This window comes from Tamandua tetradactyla, chromosome 5 (assembly GCF_023851605.1).
Source record: "Tamandua tetradactyla isolate mTamTet1 chromosome 5, mTamTet1.pri, whole genome shotgun sequence".
In the NCBI taxonomy this organism is placed as follows: Eukaryota; Metazoa; Chordata; class Mammalia; order Pilosa; family Myrmecophagidae; genus Tamandua; species Tamandua tetradactyla.
This window is the reverse complement of record NC_135331.1, coordinates 59,749,168-59,768,085: the sequence shown is the minus strand read 5'-3', so window position 1 is coordinate 59,768,085 and position 18,918 is coordinate 59,749,168. Positions and strand designations below refer to the sequence as shown.

General features: G+C 37.5%; 1 pseudogene; it reads left to right on the top strand.

Annotated features, from left to right (window-relative positions):
* The first annotated feature begins 3,307 nt into the window (after positions 1-3,307).
* On the top strand, positions 3,308-6,511 carry LOC143683111 (small ribosomal subunit protein uS17 pseudogene; annotated as a pseudogene).
* The last annotated feature ends 12,407 nt before the right edge of the window (positions 6,512-18,918 follow it).

The window sequence follows — 18,918 nt, the reverse complement described above, 5'->3', positions numbered from 1 at the left end:
GACACTTTTCAAAGATGGTGGCACCCATTCCCCAAAGCAATTCCCTAACTAAGGGTGACGGAATGATTTTGGGCCACTCTCAGAAAAAAATTTTAGGGAATGGATGGACATGTTCAATTCACCCCAGAATTTCTATCTTCCAAAATTGTTTGGGTTTATGTCTCAACTTAGTACTTTGGAATTACTGGCATTTTAATCTAACTTGACATAGGCTATCATTACTACCTGTCAGCTTCTTATACGACTAGAGTGAAGCCAGAAACTCTAACAAATAAGCTTATATTATTTAATCTACAGTTATGTTCTCAGAACTTCCCCATATATAAAACTCAGATTTTAGCTAATATAAATTGGTGAAGTACTATAGAACGTTTGATATAAATACTCTTTTCAAAGTTGTCTTTAACAATCCCCAGATAATTTTAGGCTGTGTTTCTCAGCCTTGGTTACATTTCTAAATCACTTGGAGTGATTTAAAAATGTTTGATGTTGGGGCCATCCTCAAATCAATTAAATTGTTATCACTGGGGAAGAATCCTGGCATCAACATTTGAAGCTCCAGTCTACCACCAAAGTTGAGAAATACTGCAATTATAGACGAAAGACAATGATGGATGGTGGGGAGAGGGGGCTGGATTGTATTTCTACCCCCACCCCAAATATGCCCTGATACTAATCCCTATAACCTGAGTCTATAGGGCACATGGGTGGTTCAGTGGTAGAATGGTTGCCTTCCATGCAGGAGACCCGGGTTCGTTTCCTGGACCATACACACACACACACACACACACACACACACACACACACAAAGCCTATAGCATAATATGGAAAAATGTAATTAGATTAAGGATCTTGAGAGGAGGAGCTTATCCTGGATTATCTGGCTGGATCCTAAATGCAATCACATATGCTCTTAAAAGAGAAAAGCAGAGGGAGTGTGAAAACAGACAGACAGGAGAGAAGACATACACCAAGGAGAAGGAATGTTTAGAGGGATGCAGATTGGTGTGATGTGGCTACAATTAAAGAGTGCCAAGGATTACTGCCAAGCAGCAGGAATTAGGAAAGAGGCATAGAAGGGATTCTCCCCCAGAGCCTTGGGCGGGGAAGGCAGCCCTCCACTAAGTCACCAAATTTGCTGCAATTTGTTACAGTAGTCATAGGAACTGTTACAGACGTGAATAAGAAGTAATCTTTCTTTTTCAGGCAAATCCACTCCCCCAACTCATTTTTAAGGCAAAGCAGATAACTAATAAGATAGTGACTAACAGGAAACACATCGCACACACTTGTACCGACACTGTGCTAAGCATTTGCTGTGTGAGAAACGTGGGCACACAGACCAAGAGCGAAGGCAATACAGGTGGAGAATCAGCATAACAAACTGCTCCCCATCCTTTCACCACCTTGACCAGAGGTATACTTAGGTCTGGGAACAGCTGCTGAAACTGGGAGGGGTTCCAGAACATAAACTTTGAGAATTGGCACAGGAGCTAAGAACAAACATTCAACTATGTACCAGTGGACACTTCCTGGTCCAGGAAATCGTCTTGAGCAACCTCAGGAACTCAGCTTGAGAGTTGACCATCAACATGTTTGCTGTTAGGCAGAAACTCCACTGAATTTTTACTAAATAACTAAAAAAGGAGCAGGAACAAGCCTCCCCTGGCCATCGAAGTCTATATATCTTTCAGCACTTTATGTATTTTAAACTGATTTAATTCTCTCAATAACCCTATGGCATAAGTACTATTATTATAACCATTTACAATGGGAAATCTAGACTCGGAGTAAAGTAACTTCTTCAGTGTCATGGCAAACATCAACAGCAATGCTGAGATTTAAGCCAGCTTGCCTGATCCCCTGTCGGAGCTCTTAGTCACTGCAGCAGCAGAACTCAGTGAGATTTCAATGTGTGAGATATGGGGAGGCAGGTTTCCTGAGCAACTGACCCAGGCAGCCTGCTGTGCCACAGCCATGTGTTTAGAAGGACCCCATGCTTGCTTTAACATTCTGCTGTTATGTTTTGTAATTCTTAATAGTTTTTTCATGAAACAATTGTTTTTACAAAAAGATATTTTAATTTTGCACTGGGTCTTGCAAATTATGTAGCCAATCCTGCTCTGAATCTTTGAAACTCTCCTAAATAGTTCAAGTCCACTCTCAGGTCTCCATCCCTTCCTAAACAAAGAACTTACGTGAATTGGGGCATCCAGTAATAGCTTGTGAAGAACTGTGTTTCATAGATTCTGAAGTGCACACTTTCACACCACTTTTTAATCATCACCGATATTCAAATGCAAGTTTCAAAACATGACATCTTTCCATCACTGATGATCAAGTGGCCGTCCTGCTTTAGTTGTCATTACCTACACATGTACAAGTTTAACCATTGCTTTTCATATCGCCATGCTTAAATTGAGTTCTCTACATTGTTGGAACATGTGCTTTGTTTAATTCCCAATTTATATATCTTCAAAGACATTCTTATGATTTTTTTTAACTCAATACAATTACCACTAGACAACCTGCTCTAAAGCAAAACTTTAATTTATTTGGCCTCATCGCAGGATTTTGTCTCATACATATTGGATTGCAGGAAGTTCCTGAAACAAAGTGTGAAGTCATTTATGGGTTTATAGTTTTATCTTTCTGTAAGGTTTAGGAGGTGAAAGAGAGAAAAGGCAGACCAGAAAACCTTAGAGTGAGCGAGTTTATTCCTGCGCTCCGGGGCAGAGCTCACAGAACTCCAGGTAGGGAGTTGCAAGCTCGCTGCTGGGGCCTGGTGTGGGCGGTTTTTAAGCAAGGGGGTTAGGTGACATCTAGAAGGGGCGGCACGTTTTACACAGCTCGAGTCATGGTGACCTTCCCTGTTCCCCCAACCTAACACTTTCCTGGAACAAACAGCATATACATGAGGATATAGGTTGCCTCAGTTCTCAACTTGTTTTTAAAACTAAAGGTTATTGTGCTCAGAGAAAACATACATACTGTATTAAAGGGGTCATTACTGCAATTAGATACCATTACAAAACAAAGAACCAAATGCTTTATACCCCAGTTACTTCTGACACAAGATCAGGGATCTTGTGCGCAAAACAGAATCTTAGTTCCCCACCCCCAACCCTAATGAAACAGAATAAGCATTTTAGCAGGATTCTTTCCTTACAATTGATATGCATATTATGAGAAATGCTCATAATTTGAGCGTTTGAAGATACCACAGAATTAAAGCATCCCACAGTAGATGAAGCTGAGTTGACTTTTGTTACCAAATTGAGTGCAGAAAGATAGCTTATCAAGCATCATGCAATTCAATCCAACTGGAGGTAAGAAAAATTGTTAAATCCCTTAGAATAAAGTAATTACATTTCAAAGAACCAAGAATTTGAAATGATAGAGTCATCTGACAGGCAGGGCTACCATTGTTGACAAGTTGCCAGAAAATTTGCATATTTGGATAGAAACTGTACAACTTCCATGTGATTCAACTGAGCAAATAAGTAAGAGTTTAATAAATTTGTGAAGAACCAACATCAGAACGTGATGTGTTTCAGAAAATTAGTGGGATATCCCAGAGACTACTATGGAGGACTTTTAAAAAAAGACATGCTGCTTCATTGTCAACAACAGTCTGGAAAGTAAAAGGTAAAATAACAAGGAAAAATCAATAAAAGTGTGCCTCCAAGCTGGAAAACAATTTTATAATTCAGACATTGTGTTTAAAGACACTTTAGTAATTCCTTAACCAGTTTATTCCATTACAGTTTCCTCTTAATATAAGCTCAAAAAAGATTAACACATGAGAAAACATTATCTAAATAAACCTAGAGCTCTCTAATCTGTGCAAAATAATTTATATCAAAACCTTATATCACAGTTTAATTTGCAGGGTCTTTTTCTGCATAGTTGTATTAAAAAAAATGGTATGTCTAATAGTTAACCATATCTTCAACTTGATGAAATTGAGTCTTAATTCAGCAACACGTAATTTCAAGCTCTGTATTTGCTTTCTTATCCTGAGGCTTTAGGAGGCAAGCTATCCTTCAGCGAGGTCAAAAATAGTTCCTGGGCTAGTGTCTAATAAAAGGATTTTAGAATGGTATTTCCTTTCTAAATACATTCTAGTGTTATTAGTTGCAGCCAATACAAACTGCAGTTATCAAATTTCTCCTGTCCTTTTAGTTCTTTTAGGGAGTGATCAACTAAAATCCCAAAGGCCTCAATGAGCAACTCATTCCAGCAGTTAATACTTATTAATTTAATTAACTCTTCCATTAGTGTATGTCTCATACCACCAGATTCGAATTTCTTAATACTTAATTTTTATCTCTTTCGGGCTGAATTAAGCAAAATACCCAATCCCAAATTGCTACTTCTTCCTAGAGATCCACTGCCAGAAGTCAATACCCAGTGATTAGTATTGGTATCTGTCATAGCTCCTGGTTAGACACTGAAAATCAACGAGAGTTAACCATACAGAACATGAACTTATGGGAAATATATTGCATAGCTAACATAGTGCTTCTGTGTACCCTTCTTATCCAGGATCAATGCTGCAGGTAGCTTATCATCTTCCAAATTTAAGTCAAATATCCGTAGTCTACATGTCACTTGTCAAAGAAAAAAGGAATGTAGTTCCTAAACCATTTGGCTTTCGGTAGTAGAAAGCAGACTGCTTCTCACAGAGAAGTCCACGTTGGTAGAATTCCCACTATGAGAAAGGGTTTCAGATGCCAATCAGAGGAAAGATTCATTGTGTCTTGAAAATATACTGAAGACTTTTATTGGGTATGTGTTAGGGACAGCTCAGAGAATGTAGAACATTCCAGGAAACAGGAATGAAGCACCAGGATGCACAGGTGTCAGCATAATGGTTTAGATATCTAAATCATAGATGACAACTACAGAACGCAAATCCTCTTCTCCTAAAATTGATTGAAATGATAGAAAAAATAGTTGGAGAACAATATGAATAATTCCATAGAGAATAGAAAAAGAACAGACAGGTCAAATACATGTCTCTAATTCTGAAAGGCAGAAATCACACTGGTGGGTCAATGAAGGTGGCAAAAGTGTGTGAAAGTTATTCTCAGAGAAGCCAAGGAGAAAATCCAAAATCAGCATGGAAAACAAGAATGGGTTATATGATAGAAATGCAGTTAGTAATCAAAGGACTGCACACTGAACAGTACAGCTGGATCTTTCAATTTCTCCACACTTCCAGGAAAATAAAGTCATATGCAGCACCAATGTTTGTACTCAGGTTAAAACCATAAAGAAAGGGCATTATCTTTCTGGAAAAATATGTCACTCATTATAACATTGAATTGATCAGTCTACTTCAACCTCTATGCATTTTTAAATGAATCTAATCTATTGAGATAGCCACCTTCATTAAACAGTATTTCCAGGCGACTCTTCTATTCAAGGGAGAAGTCTCTGGAGGAAAATAACTGTATAATTGGTGAAAAACCTGTGCAATCTAGCAATATTAATAAATTTTTATGCATAACTATAAAAAAATAAGCAATGACAGCAATTGACCAAAAAAACATTCAGAGAGGTGAAAAAAGTTTAAATATTTTAATGTCTATATTTATCATTGCCTTAGGGAAAAAGTATATACATACACATATATGTACACACATGCCCATAAAGGGAGAGATGATTAAGTCTTATTTGTTACAGAAGAGGGAGGCACTGTATACTCACTCTCTCTTCCTTACGGGTCTCCTTGAAAACATGAGACCATTTTATCTAACAATGCAAGGTCCCTAACCTTCAGACCCTTGAAACTTTAACTCATACCTCCGAGATTTATTAGAAGTCCCTCAGAAGGTGTAGTGGAGACAATCACAAGGAGTGTCCTCTTATCTCCCAAGGAAATAAGAAAAGTTTTTTGTTTTGTTTTCTCTTTTCCTTTTCTGATTCAATTGCCTGCAATTCTTGCCAGACTTTATACTCACTTTCATTCTACATTGCATGCATGTGATTTGTTAATATTTACTCAGTAACACAATTGTTTTCTCCCCTCTTCCAGGCTGGAACAGAGAGGTCTTTTGTTGGCAGGGCTGTTCTATTCCCTGACAATATATATATATATATATATATATATATATATATAGTCAAGACACCCAAGGAGACTATCGAGGGAAGCTACATCAACAAGAAATGCCCCTTCACAGGTAACGTCTCCATCCGAGGGCGAATCCTGCCTGGCACGGTGATGAAGATGAAGATTCAGAGGACCATCGTCATCCGCCGGGACTACCTCCACTACATCCGCAAGTACAACCCATTCGAGAAGCGCCATAAGAACATGTCTGTGCACCTGTCTCCCTGCTTCAGGGACGTCCAGATCGGCGACCTGTCTCCCTGCTTCAGGGACGTCCAGATCGGCGACATTGCCACCGTGGGTGAGTGCCGACCCCTGAGCAAGACCGTACGCTTCAACGTGCTCAAGGTCACCAAGGCTAACGGCACCAAGAAGCAGTTCCAGAAGTTTTGAGCTTGGACGCTGCCCAGCCCCAGCTCAAGAGAAATAAAGTTATTTTCCCACCCCCACCCCCAAAAAAGGCCTATCTCTAGTCACTTACGCAGCTATTTCTGGGAGTAAGACTACCACCTCTATTCCACCTCTAAGAATTTTGTTCTTAAATGTTGTATGCAAAAAAGGAGCAATGCACTGAAACAAAACACAAATTATAGATTTTTAAGGCTGTGTTTCAGATTATTAGGTGTGTAATGACCCAGGTCCTGAGACCTGCCCCCGCCTCCATTTTGAGAGCAAATCATTGCACATAGCCACCTACATGACCTGGGACAGACATTATAGCTCAAAAAGTGTAAACCCCCTTCTCCTAAAAACCAAATTTCGTGAGAGTCTGCTGAAACTCCATTGTATCCAACTCTCATGAGATTGTTAAACTGGCATTCTCTGGGCACAGCTCGTTTTCTCTCTTAGTTTAGGGCAGAGTGCAGACTTTCATCTCTCAACCAGCTGCCATTGGGAAGGTCTTCCTCATGTCCATAAACCTCTAACTAATCTTTAATCTTCTGTCTAGTGTGTTCTTTGGTCATGGGGTTGTGCTGGGTAGGAACAGGGTGAAATATCTGGGGTAGACAAAATTTATCTAAAACTCCTCAAATGACATTTTAAATTACTTTAACCTCCAACCTGATCGGCTTCATTCTTATCTCGAAATATCAGGTTATGTATATATAAAGCAGACTCTCAAAATCCAGAGATAATAATCACCACACCATATTTAATGCATTTGCTCTACAAGCTTACAATCTAGGCCCCTGTTTTCTTATAAGCATTTTCTAAAGGTGATTGTACCATTGTTTTGTTCCTGGCTTATTTTGCCTCATCACATGTCCCACATGTTCAATCACATCGTTGCACGTCTCACAATTTTGTTCCTCTTTAGAGCAGCACAACATTCTTTCATAAGTATACACCATCATTTACCAATCTACTTCTCAGGCAATGCATACTTCAGCCACCTACTGTCATCAGGAATCAGGTATAGAGCCCAAAGTCCACAGTCGATCAATACTCTCAGTTTTAAATAATTCCATCATTCCCAAGAGAAAGAAAAACCAATAAATACACTCTCGTCAAAAAGAAAATCTAAACTTCCTCTTAGTCCTTGTCCCTCCCTCAGTTATTCCCCTCTGCTGTTGCTGTAGTAGTGCTGATATTTTCCTTTTGAACATAGCCCGTAGCATGCAATAGCAAGTATCCCCCGTACCCTGGTCTAAAACACTCTTTGTACATGAATCATACCTTTGAAGTAGTTCTTGCAAGAACTAATCAGCATTTCTAGTGTTAATCAGTGGGGCATGTAAGTCTAAACAACCCTTTCAATTTTGTTCATCTTCAATATAGTAATATTACTTCTGGACCAACTAGAGAACCACTTTCACTTCTATCTATTCATTTCATTGGAGTTCAACCTCATTAGCTAACCGTTCACCCATCTCTAGCATCTATGTATCTCTAAGTCCCCTATATTCTGTATTACAAGCCTCTTGTAAGCCACTTCATAAAAGTGGAATCATACAGTATCTATCCTTTTGTGTCTGGCTTATTTCACTCAGCATTATATCCTCAAGGTTCATTCATTTTGTCACGTGCTTCAGGACATCATTTCATCTTACTGCTGCATAATATTCCATCATATATATACATACCATATTTTGCTAATCCACTCATCTGTTGATGAGTATTTGGTTTATTTCCATCTTTTGGAGATTGTGAATAATGCTGCTATGAATATTGGTGTGCAAATGTCTGTTTGTGTCATTGCTTTCAACTCTTCTGGATATATACCAAATACGGCTATTGCTGGGTCATTGGGCAACTTGATATTTAGTTTCCTAAGGAACCATCAAATAGTCTTCTAAAGTGGATGCACCATTATACAGTCCACATGAGCATCTCTTCATGTGCTTTTGAGCCATCTGTATTTCTTCTTCAGAAAAGTGCTTAATCATATCTTTAGCCCATTTTAAATTGAGTTGGTTGTTCTTTTGTTGTTGAGTTGTATGATTTCTTTGTGTATACAGGAAATCAAACCTTTGTCTGATGTGTGATTTCAAAATATTTTCTCCCATTGAGTTGGCTGCCTCTTAACCTTTTTGACAAAGACTTTTGAAATACAAAGCATTTGATTTTGAGGAGTTCCCATTTATTTATTTATTTTTTCTTTTGTTGCTTGTGCTTTTGGTTTAAAGTTTAGGAAGCTACCTCCTATTACTAGGTCTTGAAGATGTTTCCCCACATTTTATTCTAGAAGTTTCATGGTGCTAGTTTTTATATTTAGGTCTTTGAGCCACATTCAGTTAATTTTTGTGTAGGGTGCAAGATAGGGGTCCTCTTTCATTTTTTTGGCTTATGATATCCAGTTCTTCCATGCCCAAATATTGAAAAGATTATTTTGTTCCAATTCAGAGGATTTAGGGGCCCTGCCAAAAATCAGTTGGTCATAAATTTGTTGGTCTATTTCTGCCCTCTCAATTCAATTCCATTGGTCAATGCTTCAATCTTTGTGCCAGTACCATGCTGTTTGACTGTTGTGGCTTTATAATAAGTTTTAAAGTCAGGCAGTGTTAATCCTCCCACTTTGTTCTTCTTTTTCAGGATGCTTTTAGCTATTCAGGATCTGTTTCCATTCCAGATGAATTTGATACTTAGTTTTTCCAAGTCTCCAAAGTAGGTTGTTGGAATTTTAATTGGTGCTGTGTTAAATCTGTAGATCAATTTGAGGAGAAATGATATCTTAACTATATTTAGCTTCTTATCCATGAACAGGGAATGTCTTTATACTTAGATCTCCTTTGATTTCTTTTACCAATGTTATATAGTTTTCTGTGTACAAATCCTTTACATCCCTAAGTTCATTAAGATCATTCCTAAGTACTCGATTCTTTTAATTGCTATTTAGAATGATTTTTTTTCCTTAATTTAGAATGATTTTTTTTCCTTAATTGACTCCTCAACTAGGTTATTGCTTGTGTATGGAAAGTTTCCCTGATTTTTGTACATTAATTTTGTATCCCGCCACCTTACTCAATTCGTGTATTAGCTCAAGTAACTTTGTTGTAGATTTATCAGGATCTTCTAAGTATTGTATCATGTCATCTGCAAATAATGAGAGTTTTACTTCTTTCTTTCCAATTTAGATGCCTTTTATTTCTTTTTCTTGCCTATTGCTCTAGCTAGAACTTCTAGCATAATGTTGAATAATAGTGATGTCATTGGGTATTCTTGTCTTATTCTCAATCTTAGGCGGGAAGCTTTCATTGAGTATGATGCTGGCTATCAGTTTATCATATATTCCCTTTATCATATTGAGATAGCTACCTTTGATTCCTATCTTTTGGAGTGTTTTTATCAGAAAAGCATGTTAAACTTTTCAAATGCTTTTTCAACATTGATCGAGATGATCACGTGACTTTCCCCTTTCAATTTGTTAATGTGCTGTATTACATTAATTGATTTTCTTGTGTTGATCCATCCTTGCATTCCTGGTATAAACTGCACTTGGTCAGGGTGTATAATTCTTTTATATGTGGTTGGATTTGATTTGCTAATATTTTGTTCAGAATTTTTGCATCAATGTTCCTTAGGATGATTGGCCTGTAGTTTTCCTTTCTTATAGCATCTTTACCTGGTTTTGGTATTAAAATTATATTACTTCATAAAATGAGTTAGGTAGAGTCTTTTTTCCTCAAATTTTTTGAAAAATTTGAGCAAGACTGGTGTTTGTTTTTTTGGAAAGTTTGTTAAAATTTCCCTATAAAGCCATCAGGTCCTGAGCTTTTTTTGTAGGAAGATTTTTGATGACTGATTGCATCTCTTTACTTGTGATTGATTTGTTGAGATCTTCTGCTTCTTCCTGAGTTAGTGTAACTTGTTTGTGTGTTTCCAGGAATTTGTCCATTTCATCTAAGTTGTCTAGTTTATTGGCATATAGCCGTTTATAGTATCCTCTTATGATTTTATTTCTTCCGGGTCTGTGGGAATGCACCCCTTCTCATTTCTGATTTTGTTTATTTGCATCCTCTCTCTTTTTTTCTTTGTCAATCTTGCTAGTGGCCTACCAATTTTACTGATTTTCTCAAAGAACCAAATTTTGGTATAAAACCAAATTCTTTTTACTGTTCTTTTTTTCTCCCATTCATTTATCTCTGCTTTAATTTTTATTCTTTCTCTTCTATTTGCTTGGGATTAGTCTGCTGTTTTTTCTCCAGTTCCTCTAGGTGTGCTGTTAAGTCCCCAATACTTGCTCTTTCTTGTTTTTTATTATAGGCATTTAGGGCTATTTATTCTTTACCACATCTCATAAGTTCTGATAAGTTGTATTCTCATTTTCATTTGTCTCCAGATAGTTTCTGATTTCTCTAGCAATTTTTTCTTTGACCCACTGGTTGTTTAAGAATGTGTTATTTAATTTCCATATATTTGCAAATCTTCTCATTCTGTGGTGGTTATTGAGATCCAGTTTCATCCCATTGTGATCAAAGAAAGTGCTTTGGATGGTTTCAATGTTTTTAAATTTATAAAGATCAGTTTTGTGCCCCAGCATTTGATTTATCCTGGAGAGTATTCCATGAACACTAGAAAAGAATGCATATCCATGTATTTTGGGGTGCAATGACCTATATATATATATATATATATATATATATATATATATATATCTGTTAGGTCTAATTCATTTATCAAGTTATTTAACTTCTCTATTTCCTTGTTGATATTCTGTCTCATTGTTCTATCTATAGAAGAGAGTAGTGTATTAAAGTCTTCTACTATTATTGTTGAAACATTTATTGTTCCCTTAAGTTTTGCAAATCTCTCTCAAGTACTTTGGAACTCCTTGATTAGGAGCATAAGCATTTATGATTGTTATATCTTCTTGGTGAACTGACCCTTTAATTAGCATATAGTGCCCTTCTTTGTCTCTTATGATGTCTTTACATTTAAAGTATATCTGTCTGACATTACTACAGTTACTCCTGCTTTCTTTTGGTTATAGTTTGCATGGAAAATCATTTTCCATCTGTTCACTTTCATTCTATTTGTCTCCTTGTGTCTAAGGTGAGTCTCTTATGAACAGCATATACTAGATTGTATTTCTCAGTCCATTCTGCCAATCTATATTCTTTAATTGGTAAGTTTAGCCTGTTAACATTTGTTTCTTATTTAGTCAACAGAGTCTTTAATCTCCGTGATATCTTCTATTTTTCTATTTATTCTTTCAAATTCTTCTTTATGCTCTTCTACTCTCTTCTTGATTGCTTTTATGTCATTTGTCATCCCATTTATTTTATTAAGTAGAGTTATATGAACATCTCTGATTAGTTGTTCCAACTTCTGAGTCTCCTCTGGTATTTAATTTGGTCATTAGGCAGGGTTGTATCTGTCTGCATTGTGATATACTTAGTGATCTTCTGTTGTTTTTATCACATGTAAGTATTTTGATTGATTTTCTTTGGGAGTTGATTTCTTTTAGTAGTCTAAAGCCTTGTATTTGAGGGATGTATGTGAAGCTGGGAGCAGGGTATAAGGCATGGAACAACTGTGTGGTGATTCATTTCAGGGTAGGTATAGGTGCAGGTTGAGGATGTTATGCTGGTGCTTATGAAGGTGGGTGCCCAGAAGCCAGAGAGGGTGTAGCCATGTGGGTGCACCGGTATAACCCTGTGTGCACTGGTCTAGGATGAGGGGCCCTTTATGTGCATGTGGCAGCAGGTCAGTGTTCATTTATTGAACACTGACCTGCTGCCACAATAAATGAAATGCCTTCATTTATTGGAAGCAGATGTGACCTGTTTGTGCAGTTCAGCATTTTCTCAGAGCTGGACACTGTGACTGAGGGCTGTGGGTATGCATGGTTCTAGGACTGCTATAAAGCTAACATTCCCAGAGCTGAATGATGAGATTGTGGGCCCTTGAGCATGCGTGGTTCTAGAAGTGCCATAAACTGAATTTCCCAGAACTGAAGGACATGATTGGGGGCCTGGCCCCTTTGCATGTGTAGGTCTAGGTGTGCGGTAAATTGATGTGCAGAGTTCAGGGAGGACAGGGTGAAGCTGTGTGGTGCTAAGAGCAGGGCATAGGGTAGCATGGGCTTGGAGGTTAGTGCCTGTAACCTTCATGCACTAGCAACAACCTGCAAGGAACAGGGAGTGGGAGGTAGTGCTCGGGAAGGGTGCAGGAGAGTTGGGTTGGGCTACACTTGGGGTGCTGGTGTGGGGCATGTACACACGTTGGAGACTGGTGTGGTGGGGGTGCTCGGAGTACATGGAATGGGAATGGGTGATGGGGTTCAGGTGCGTGGGTTATGGGGTAAATTGTGGGCTACAGGGCTGTGCTAGTGAGGATAGTGCATTCAAGGAACATGGCCTGGCTTACTTCCTTGTCCCTGGCTCCCATCAGTGCACACCCACAGGCACCACACCTCTACACTAGGCTCCAGCTTTCTACTTCTCAATTCCTTGGCCTCTGCAACTAGGGCCATCCTATGTGGTGCAGAAGACTCTCCCAGAGCAGTTGCACTCTTGATTCACTGTCTCAGTCACTCTTCCATCCATTCTCTAATGTTTGCATGGAGCAGTGCTGAACTTGACCTACTCTATTTCACCATCTTCCAGGAAGTCCCCATTTTGCCTTCCATTGTCTTTTAAGACTGTCTTTGAGTATGGCTATAATGTAGTTTGGTTTGCATCTGTATATTGTGCCAACACATCTGTAAACCGGGCTCAGGTTTTTAATATTCCCTCCATATAGCCAAAGGTTAAAGCTGAGAAAAGGATGCAAATAAGTAAGTGGTGGGTGACGAAGGAATCTAGGTTATGTACTAAGGTAGTTTACTTATGCCATAGTGCTACTTAGACCCAATCCCCAATGTACCATTTCTATCCTATAATGAACTGTTGCAGGATCTACCCAACTTGATGAGTTAATGGTTCTGATAGAACCTAAATCATAATGAGCATGTATCAGCTTCCTAAGGCTGCTATACTAAAAATACCACAAATTGAGTTAATGCAATAGAGATATACTTTTTCAAAGTTCTCAAAACTTAAAGTCTGAAAGCAAGGTGTTGGTAGAGTCATTTCTTTCTAGAAGCTAAAGAAAAATCTGCTATATTCCTTTCTCCTAGATTGCCATCACTGGTGTTCCTTGGTTTGTAGCTGCATCAATCCATATCTCTGCTCTCTCATCGCATGTTTTCCTTATATGCCCCCCTGTGTCCTCATATGACCTTCTTACAAAGGCTCCAGTCATTGATTTTATGGTCTACACAATCCAGTGTGACTGGAAATAGTGAAAGACGCTATTTCCAAATAAGTTCACATTCGCTAACGCTGAAGGTTAGGGCTTCAATGTATTCTTCTGAGGGTACAATTCAGCCCACACAGGGCAGTTCCAAGTACATGATTACCAAGTGCTCCATGGACATGCATTCTGCTTGAATAAGGCCTAGCATATTATCAGGAAAAGTTTTTTTAAAGATAATATAATTCTCTGCTGCAGATAACCTGGATTTGCTATAAGGAGCCTCAGTTCCGATTCTTCTGCTTGGTCTTGCCACAAGCACCATACTGCATGTTATTCCACACTGATACCTCCAACACCACGCAGTCTGCCAGCTGGAATAGGCCAAATACCAGAAATATTTGCATATCATCCTGGACCAGCTATAGAATCCTTTCTTTCCCAGGGCCCCACCCCAAAGCAGTAGACATTCATGTCACTTTTTGTGTATGTGGGCTGGTAGAGAATTGTGTGTGGCTTGTGTAGTTTTAAAGAATCCAAAAAGGACTGCCAGGAGTTGTGCTTTCTTCTTTGCAGTAGAAGAAAGAAGATGCAGCAATTTATTAGAATTAATAATAAGTCACTGTCTTATAATATTAGTTTTCTATTATATCCATGCAATTCTTAAAGATATAACCCTATACAGGGCATTCATACACACTTGAACACTCACAAACACCTCATGCTTCCTCAATTTGAAGTTAGTATCAAGTTCTGAGTGTTATCAAAGTTTAAAAATGAATTATGATGGTTGAACATTGCAACATTACAGTAGCAACAGTAAAAGTTTCTGTTAAAATATGGATATCGAAATGAATTGTTTAGATAGCTGCAATTTCTCAGGAAGCAAGATATCAGTAGTCTCTAGCAGGAATAAATTTTCACTGCTATTTAAAAGAAAAGGCTCATAAAAAATGTGAATGTATATGCTTTCTGTTTTGCCATTCCCCACACATTTATTACCTAAGAGTTTATAAGAACTTTTGTCTTAGGATTTACTTGGTTAGCCATATCGTTTATGAGAATGTAAAAGTTTTCATACTTAATTGCGAATTTTATTTTGTTATCAAGCCCACATATCTTCACGTGTATGAAGTTATTTCAAAATCATGAGTAATTATTTGCAATTATTTTTACAAATGTGATTTCTCATGCTAAAATGACAACTTTTGAAAAGCATGAATCTCTATTACAAATCAAGGCATTAAAGTTAGATGGTAATGATAGAAGAAACAGAAGTACCAGCTATCAAACATCAAGAAATTTTCTGCTCTTCATTTGTTGTATCTGCCTTCCTTATCTTTTCTATTCTTTTTTTTCTCCCAAAGCAAGATTTTGAATAATTAAAGATGCACTTTAGGAAATATTAGCACTTATTCTAATGTATTATTTCAAAGTGTTATTGCAAAACAGAAATACAGGATGAATTTGAATCATTTTACATAGCAAAAACAAAAAGTAATAGGCAAAAAAGAATCCCCAAAACTATATGATCTTCTGTCATCTCCATTTTCAAATGACAAACTACAGTTCTCATTAGACAAGATTCAAGTGCGCTGGCTTTTCCAAGGATGTTCAATCCCACCCTTTGGGACACCCTCTCTTCTGCTTTGGATGTTTTCACATCAAGGCTTGCAGTTGCTATTTCTCTTTATTTTTCCATTTGAAGCTTTCCATTATGCAATCATTCATTACACAGAATAGGCAGCAGTGATTCTTTTTTTTTTCCAGCTACTATTTGGCCTCATGAAACACTCCAGTCTGGATTTGTTAGCTACTGCAGATGATGCTATACTCACTCCACCATGCAGATTACATATCAGAAACACACTGAGCAGAGAAGTGCAACACAACATTTTTTCATTTTATCCACTGGCATCATGTGGAGACCCAGTGATCATGCTTTTGGTAATCACATTTCATTACGAGTATAGATCAAAGAAGCTAAAAAATTCCCCTTGGCCAACAAACATAACATTCGTGACCCAGGATGGTACTAAGAAAACCAAGGCAAAAGCCATTATTCAGGGACCCATCAAAACACCTTTGCAGAACACCCAAGGCTATTGGCCTAAAAATATACTCACTACCCATCCACGATGAAAGAACCAAGCCTGAAAATCCTGGAACCTATTTCTAAGCATTAGGCATATGAAACCTGAATACAAATAAAATGAAAAGATAGTTCAAACAGAGCATTGTAAAATGATCCAAGGAAGGCTTTAGATTTAAAAGTTCCATGAAACTGAAGTTAAGAAAATGATTTTGGTTGATACTGCGAATGTGAAGAATACCAGAATATCAGAGTATTGATGAAGAATATTGGCTAAATGAAAACGCTATGGAGCTGTTTTGGTTTGCTAAAGCTAATGAAATGCAGTTAACCAGAAATGAACTGGCTTTTAACAATGAGAATTGTTTCAGTTTGCTAAAGCTGCCAGAATACAACATACAAGAAATGGATTGGTTTTTGCAATAGGGATTTATGAAATTACAAGTTACAATTATAAGGCTATGAATCTGTCCAAATTAAGGCACCAAACAAGAGGATATCCTCTTACAGGAAAGGCTGCTGGCATCTGGGGTTCCTCCGTCACATGGTGAGGCACATGGCGACATCTGCTGGTCTTTCTCTCCAAACTGTCTCTGTGGGCATTTTCTTTCTTTTAGCTTCTCTGGGTTCTGAGCATTCTCAAAATTGTCCCTCCCTTAAAGGTTTCTAGCAAGCAGATTAAGATCCACCTTGAACAGGCAGGGTCACATCTCTAATCAAAAGGTCTCACCCAACAATAGGTCTGCCCCTATAAGATTGGATTAAAACAATGTAGGCTTTTCTGGGGGTACAAAACAGATTCAAACCAGCACAGGGATTTATTAGCTTACAAGTTTACCGTCCAAAGGCTGGGGAAATGTCCAGATTAGGGGATCAATCGGATACCTTCTTCCTGAAGAAAGGCTGCTGGCATCTGTCAGCTCTGTCACATGGGAAGGCACATGGTTGGCTTCTGCCCGTCCTTCTCTCTCAGGTTCCTTTGCTTTCAGCTTTTTGCTTCAGTGGTTTACTTCTCAGCTTCTCTGGGTCTTTTTGTGTGAGTTTCTCCTAATTTCATCTCTTTATTTCATCTCTCAGTTACTGTCTTTTTTTTATTTTATTTTTTATCGTCTTATAAAGGACTCCAGTAGGAGGATCAAGACCCAGCTTCAATAAGGAAGATCACATCTCAATTGGATTAACTAATCAACAGGTCCCACCCACAATAGGCCTGGATTAAAAGGACATGGCCTTGGGCAGGCCACGGTGGCTCAGCAGGCAGAATTCTTGCCTGGCATGCTGGAGACCTGGGTTCAATTCCCAGTGCCTAGCAGAAAAAAAAAAAAAAATGACAAGGCCTTTTCTGGGGTACTTTACAGCTTCAAACTATTATATTAGCTAAAATAAAACTATCTGAATTTGGACAATCTGTATATTATAATCTTAGAGTTATGTTTTACAAAAGAAGTGAAACATCCAAACATTTAAACCTCTATCTCTAGGTCAGGGTTTCTCAAACTCAGCACTATTGATTATTTGCAACAGATAATTCTTTTATGCAGGAAACTGTCCTATGCATTATGGAATCTTAGCAGCATCCCTGGCCATTCATTAAGTGCCAGTAGCATCACCCAACTGTGATAACCAAAAATGTCGCCAAATGTCTCCTGATGTGGGGGATTGAGGGCAATATCACCCAGTTAGGATCCACTACTTTAGATGAATAGTTGAAAAATCCTTAACAAGAATGCATCTGTGTGTGTATCTGTATCAATACATACATATTGATGCACATATATATGCACACATATGCATTATATATATTATTTATTCATATTCTGTTACATATAATAGAGGCAGAAAACAATTGTTGATATCTAAAGTAACAGTAAAATAGTCTCACTAAATAATTCATAAATTGATTTTATTTGAATGATCTTGCCTCGTGGAAAACTTTCTCTAATACAGAATACTGTACCAAAACGGTGAGTGCATTATATTGCTAAAAGCAGTAAACATAATTGCTTTTTTTTATATAAAATATATATATATTAGTGACACTGGTTACCTGCACATTTTTATGTTCACAAAGAATAAGTTAAAACTTCAACATTCCTAAATAATTGAGACATGTTCTATCATTTAAATCCTTAAATTTGACTTTTTTTAAAAGCAGAATACAGATTTGTTATTTTCCAGTAGAGGTATTAACATGAACCATACTGACAAATCATTTCTAAATTATTTTGGCAAGTTACTATCCTGAGATTGGAATTAATGGAATACTCATTTACTTCTATGATTCAGGAACAATGTATTGAATGCCAACTAAATCATGGGTACCAGAATTACTGAGGGAAGAAAATAACCTTTTAACTCTTAAGGATCTCTCATTTTTATGAATGGGTGAAATAAAATAAATAAATAAATAATGCAATTATATAAATAAATATGTATAATAAATAGTATACTTTCATAAATAAATAAGCTAAGATGGAAATAAAATGTGTAACTGATGTAGGAAGTACCTAGGGGGTTGGGTGGCACTAAACTAGCTAAAGTGGACACAGGGGACTTTCAGTGGTGGTGATGGTTGAACTGAGAGAGAATGATGGATAGGATGCAAAACCATGAAGGAAAAATATTGCAGCCAGAGGAGATGACTGCACAGTCCCAGAGGTTCAAAGAATATGACATACTGAAATGATAGAAAGTTCACTAATATGGCTGATCCTTAAAGGAGATAGTGGCAGGAGATACATTTTCTTATAATTTCCTTTAAAAAAATTATCTTATCTCAAGTTATAATGATGTCATGTTTTTAATGATTTATTAAACATTTCCTTTTAAATAGCACAGGTATTAAATCTAAACTTGAGTTTCAAAAACATTACCCCAAACCACACCCTGTCTTTCTGAATTTATCTATTTTGAGAAACATTCGCTGACACAAACAAGAAACAAGTCAATTGCTGTTTAGACTTTTCTCCTTTTTTAATCATGTGCTTCTGTTTTGCTTTTCTGTGAATTTGATGTCCCTTTCTTTTTCTTC